The sequence below is a fragment of the Panthera tigris genome, chromosome A3 (assembly GCF_018350195.1).
Source record: "Panthera tigris isolate Pti1 chromosome A3, P.tigris_Pti1_mat1.1, whole genome shotgun sequence".
NCBI lineage: Eukaryota > Metazoa > Chordata > Mammalia > Carnivora > Felidae > Panthera > Panthera tigris.
Window position 1 is genome coordinate 6327025 of NC_056662.1, and position 6349 is coordinate 6333373.

Genomic DNA, 6349 nt, shown 5'->3' on the forward strand with positions numbered 1-6349 from the left:
TGGTTTGGGACCTGCCTGTGTTGGGGGTTCCGGCCCAAAGAGCCTCAGATGGCCTCTGCCCCCGTCCCCCGCTCCCTCCCCAGGCTCTCCCAGGACTCCCAGGGCAGATTTGTGTTCTCCATTAGTGATGGGGCTGCCATCATCCCTCAGGGAACTGGGGTATTTCCAGCGAGGGATGCCCCTACTCCTTTTCCCAAGGGTATACTGTTCAGGGGGTAGGAAGAAATCCCCGGAGGCATTCACGCTTCATACCTTCTTAATTTTGGAGGCTTCCTTCACGGGGTTCCTAAAGCAGGTGGGAGCTGGGTTGGATGAGTGGAGGAAATGTCTTTATTTGGGCACTGGGTTTGCATCAAGGCACTGAGGCAGGAGCGTCATGCCCCCCATTTTGTAATTTCCTTTCTCAAGAAGTGATGAGTGAGAAGAGAAGATCTCAATAACCTGTGAGACAACACGTCCCTCCTCATCAGCTCTTTATACCCACCCCCAAAGAGCTCAAAGCCTCTTCTTCGCTGTACACTTTAGTGAACATGAACCCAGTTTCTAGAGTTAGGCAGAGAAGCGTTCCTTTCTGGACCCACCACTCACTAGTCTTGTGCACCTCACGACATTTCCCTGAGCCTCGGCTTCCTCATGGGTAAAATGGGAATAAACCTATTCGCAAGGCTGCTGGGAAGGTTTAACAGGATAATAAGGTTATAAGGTGCCTTGTTTGGGGTGCCTGGATGACTCAGTTGGTTGAGCACCTGACTTGGGCTCAGGTCATGATCTCCTGGTTCTTGGGTTTGAGCCCCGCATCAGGCTCTGTGCTGATGTCTCGGAGCCTGGAGCCTGTTTTGGATTCTGTGCCCCCTCCTCTCTCTGCTCCTCCCCTGCTCGTGCTGTGTCTCTCTCTCTCAAAAATAAAAATAAACATTCAAAAAGTGTTTATAGAGTGCCTTGTGCCACGAGCCCTCTAAGAAAAAGGGTCAGAATTAGACAAAGGGTCACAACGGCAGCCACACAGTTTGCTGGGATGGAGAAGCCACTGAAACCACAGAGTGCCCTGGGCTGCCCCTGCCTCCAGCCGCGTCTCACTTTCCTCTTCTGTAACATGATGCAAAGTGACCAGTGTGGGGCAGGAGTTTTCCCTAAATGCCAGAAATTCTGCACAGCTGGGAGCCAGGAGCCCCGCTCACACTTGCAGGTTCTCCGGACGCCTCTTCCACGGCCCAAAGACGGACTCGGCCCCCGAAGGGCCACGATCTCCATGATGTCTGTCCTCTCCGGCCTGGTTTCCGAACCCCATTCTGGGTGCCCACCTGGGGCCTTCTGTCCCCGCCCAGCGAACTTGCCTGAAGCCAGCGGAGCAGGAAACCCACATCCTGAAGTGGCGGCAGCCTTGAAAAGTCTTGACTTCTGCTTCCCTCTCTTCGTGAGGCTGTTTCTTCCTTCGTCTCTAAAATAAGGTCACCCTAATGCCCCCCAAGACCCTTCCGGTGCAAAACATCCAAACCACCGAGGCATCTTACTTTCTCGTTTTAAGGTAACACTGAAGAAAGATGCTGGAATTTCATCCTCAGAAAAACCATATCCAGCTACCAAACCAGGAGAGTTTATAAAAGCCTCTGATAACAAGAATCTATTTCTCACTGGGTCTTTACAGGGAGACAAGAGAGGGTGGCAGTTCCCACAATTCAGATAAGAAACCTGAGTGGGGCCTGGGCGGCTCAGTCAGTCAAGCAACCGACTCTCGGTTTCGGCTCAGGTCACGATCTCACCGTTTGTGAGTTTGAGCCCTGTGTCAGGCTGTGCTCTGATAGCATGGAGCCTGCTTGGGATTCTCTCTTCCTCTCTCTCTCTCTCTCTCTCTGCCCCCTCTCCAATTAAACATTGGGGGGAAAAAAAAAAAGGAACCTGAATCCTCTTTGGTTATATGTCTGGGGATGGTAAAACCAAAACATAGACCTTTAGACCCCAGACTCCGGTGGGGCCGCGGACCGGGGTCCAAATCCTGACTGCCCCATGGCAGGGGCCCTGGAGTGCAGGATGGGAAGTGTGTGGTCCCTAGGTTTGACCACAAGATGGCAAGCTGACTCAAGGCATTGCCATTACTGGTGGGAGCGGGTGGGTCATCTGGTATCACAAATGTGTGTGACACTCTCAGCTGATCATTTACTTTCTGTCTCCAGGCCTGGATCCGGCTTTCCAGAGGCTTGCAACAAACAAACAAAAAGGAAATCAGATCAGGTGGTATGTTTAATTTCCAAGGGGCTTCTCACCATACTGAGAATAAAATTCATAAGTTCAGGTAAGACCCGGCCCCTTGTCCCTCCACTGACACTTTCTCAGCCAGCTCAACCGACACCTTCAGAGAAGGGGCTGTGGTCGCTCCAGGAACCCTGCTTCCTGTCACTCGATGGCCCCATGGCTCGGAGAGTGGGTGCCACACCTGGTCTGTTTGTGCTGCTGGAATTGGCTGGAGGTCGATAACATAAAGCCTGCAACTCCTATTTGGGAGCCATTTCATTCATTCACTCGTTCGTTCGCTCGATCGTTCCATTGTTCATCAGTTCATCAGTATTGATCCAGCCTCTGCTAAGTGCCAAACGCTTGCAGTTCAAGTAATAGTGATGCCACAGGGCATCGAAAATTGCCACAGCCAGCCTCCTATTTCATTAGACACCTCGAGGCATCCCAAGTATCAATAATGGTAATAATAATGTAAAGGCAACAGAATTAGCCAAGGATGTATTGAAAATTCCAGAAGGTGGCGTTAGTGTGATTTCATATGCGAAAGGCAGAAACCAATTCTATAACACGTCATTGGAACAAAAGACCACCCGTCGGGGAAAAAGGAAAAACCTGGTTTCTATAAAACCCAGGTAAGCATCTTTTTATGTGAGCAAAGTATAATTTCATTAATCAAGTCTCTGCTCTGAGTATTTCATTTATTGATGACCTGTCCCAATCAGCTGATCACATTAGTCACGTATCAGTAGACTTTTGTGTGTTTCTAGTGCTATGTAATTATTTATATTTAGATGCGATCCTTACTCCTTTCCACTAAGCCGTAACAAAGAAGTCAAGTAAAAATGTAAAAATGGTGTGTTTGTTTATGCAAACCCGGCTTTCTTGATCTCTCCTGAGGGAAGAGAGGAGATTATGACTCAGTTTTTTAGCCTGATTGGATTTTGTTTTGTTTTCAGAGGATGAGTCAGAGAAGGCTTCCTGGAGGAAATGACATCTAAGCCAAGACAAGGACAGAGGGATAAGTAGGAGCTAACCAGACGTGGGGAGTAGGGCAGGGTAGGGAAGGGTACCCAAGAAAGAAGCAGCAAGTACGAAGGCCTGGAAGGGAAGAACATTCCAGGACCTGAGCACCTGTCCCCGTATCTGGGACGAGGAGGGTGCCCTGCCCGGGGGTTGGGGGTGGGGGGTGTGGGGGGGAGTGGGGCAGCCCTGAAGGTGAGAGAGGCAGGGAGGGGCAGTGTAAAGTCTTAAGGATGCCAGACTTCACCTTAGGAGCAGTAAAGAGCATGAAATGGTTTTAAGCAAAGGACTGACCTGATTCAACTTTCGTTCTAGAAAGATCTCAGCAGCAGCTCAGAAGGCTCAGAAGCCAAGGCTGGCAGTCACGTAGGACATGGCTACAGGTGGGAGCTGCTGGGGGCCTGGCCTAGGGTAGCCAAGTGGGGGTGAAGAGGTGGGACCGGAGGGGCATCTGCACAGCAGGATGGGAGTTGGAGGTGGAGGGTTTCGGGGCAGGACGCCAGGGATGCGGCCCCAGCCACCTGTCCTGCAGGTGAGGAATCCTGGGGAGGAAACGAGCGGAAGACAGCGGAAAGCTTCGTTCTGGACACGTGAAGCGTGGGATGCCCCAGGGATGTTCCCTGGAGGGTGTCCAGCGGGCAGTCGGTTGTGAGGGGACAGCAAGACGGGACCCCCAGCCCCTAGATCCCGGGGGAGAGCCACAAGAGACCGGCCTGCAGAAGCCAGCATCGAGAGGGCCAGCAGGGGAGGAGGCAGTGGTGAAGGCAGGGGAGGAGGCAGGAAAGCAGGGAAGGAGTTTCGGGAAGGAGACCGTGGTCGGCTGGGTCAAATGCACCTAAGAAGCCCCATGACAGAGGACCTGAAGACATTCATGAGACCGGTGGCCCTGGCAGGGGCGAGTTCGGGGGGCTAAGTGGGCAGGAGAAGGGTGGGAGTTGAAACAGTGGCGGTGGGTGTAGACAAGCTCACTTCTGAAGGGAAGCAGAGGAGTGTGGATGGATGCTGGCCGGGCGCACGGAGGTCAGAGGGTTTCTGCCCTTGTTAGTGTGGGAGCAGCTCCGTGGCTGATGAGGCGGTAGGAGAGGGAGGGATGGATAAGTCAGGAGGCGAGGTGGAGAGAGAATTAAAGGCTTGAAGTCCTGGAGCGGGTTGGAAAGGGCGGGCCCGGGGCCAAGCGACTGGCCTTGTGTAAGAGCGGCTTGTATGTTTCCTCCATAAACCAGGAGAGACAAGGGAAGGGAACACACAGGGAGGGGCAGGAGGGGTGACCACAGGACCACACCCCTGGGCGCTGGAACCGGGGAGCGAGTCTCTGGGCAGGATGCGGCTTGTCTCCAAGGTCTGAGGCAACTGGCCCGGGAGGGGAGTCGACTTGGCCCTGGAGTGCAGACCCAACCCAATGCAAATGCCCTGGCTCCCCCGCACCGGAGTTGGCAGCCATGGGCTCCCTTCCCCTGAAGCCTGAAGCCTGCGTGCAGGGGGAGCTCCACCCAGCCCGAGGCGATCCAAACAGGGCTCGGAGAAAGTCGTTACCAAGGGAATTCTTCGGCAATACCTCAGGTCTTGTCTCTGCAGAGCGGAGATGAGTAATTGACACAGGGCCCTAATCTTCTCTTAATCCTGGGCAGCCCACAAGCCTCACGCCGCCCCTCCTGCTTCCTTACCTACTCAGGCGTCCATGACTTAGCGTAAAGAAAAAGGAAGGGAGGGAAGTGGGGAGGTGGGAAGGAAGAAAGAGGAGAGAAAGAGGAAGATTCCTTAATGTCGATGAGCTTTTTTTTTTTTTTTTTTTTTTTTTAGTTTATTTTGAGAGGGAGGGCATGCACAGGGGAGGGGCAGAGGGAGAGGGAGAGAGAGGATCCCAAGCAGGCTCTGTGCTGTGTAGAGGGCCTAGAACCCACGAACCGGGAGGATCACGCCCTGAGTCAAAATCAAGAGTGGGACACTTAACCCACTGAGCCACCCAGGTGCCCCCTTAACGTCGAGCAGCTTCAAGGGGAGAAGTTACTGAATGGCTCATCGCGTCCTCCCAGGCTGAGGCTCGGGCTGCTGCTCTCTGGCACGAAGGAGCCTCGTCCCCAACCGGGCTCACTCGGAGGGCAGCACTAGGGGAGTCCTGGCACAAAGCCTGCGTAAGTCAGCTGGAACCATAAGTCGGGAACAGCTCTCACGACTGCCCTCCGTGGGCACCGAGGTCAGCTGCTCTACGTGCGTCCCAACAGCTCCGAACCACCCTTGTTCTGCAGGTGGGGACCCAAGGCTCAAAGAAGATAAACGCCCGGGCTTGCCCGGCAGTGAGCCGCAAATCCAGAACCTGAGCGTCTCCCAAGGCAGGGAGGCAGGGTGGCATCGCGGTTGCAGGAACCCTACTCGCTGTGGGATCTGCAGAGGGTTGCAAGGACCTACTTACGGGCTTGTTGTAAGGTTCAGATGGGCTCGTATTCACAAAGTACGCAGAAAATGGAAGTGCTGTGTCCTGTTTGGCCATTGCAATTTGGGGGTCATCTCACCCCCCATCGCCATCAGCACCCCAATATCAAGGCAGTCCAAATAAGCATATAATCTGAATAAAAAGGGTGAGCCTCCTTAGACTCTGCTTCAAACCAAATGTCTCCATTTCAAGTGGATTTCCACTCCTAACCCTCTTTCTCCTTCCTGCAGAATTTCACAAGCCGTTGCTCTATTTTTTTTTTCTTTTTGGTTGTTATGGTTATTTTTTATTTTTTTTTATTTTTTATTTTTTATTTTATATTATTTTATTTTTATTTTACTTTACTTTACTTTACTTTATCTTCGTCGGGCTCTGTGCTGACAGCTCAGAGCCTGGAGCCTGCTTTGGATTCTGTGTCTCCCTCTCTCTCTGTCCCTCCCCTGCTTCCACTCTCTCTCTTTCAAACATAAATAAACGTTTTTATTTGTTTATTTTTCTTTTCTTTCTTTATTTAAATTTTTATTTTTTTAAAAATTTACACCCAAGTTAGTTAGCGTATAGTGCAACAATGATTTCAGGAGTGGATTCCTTAGTGCCCCTTCCCCATTTAGCCCATCCCCCCTCCCACAACCCCTCCTGTAACCATCACTTTGTTCTCCATATTTA

General features: G+C 52.1%; 1 long non-coding RNA gene across 1 annotated transcript; it reads left to right on the forward strand.

The window, feature by feature from the left end:
* Positions 1–2178: 2178 nt before the first annotated feature.
* Positions 2179–5850, forward strand: LOC122236940. The gene is made up of 4 exons (XR_006215116.1): positions 2179–2864; positions 3189–3254; positions 3568–3635; positions 5499–5850. It is a non-coding gene; the product is annotated as an uncharacterized LOC122236940 (long non-coding RNA).
* The last annotated feature ends 499 nt before the right edge of the window (positions 5851–6349 follow it).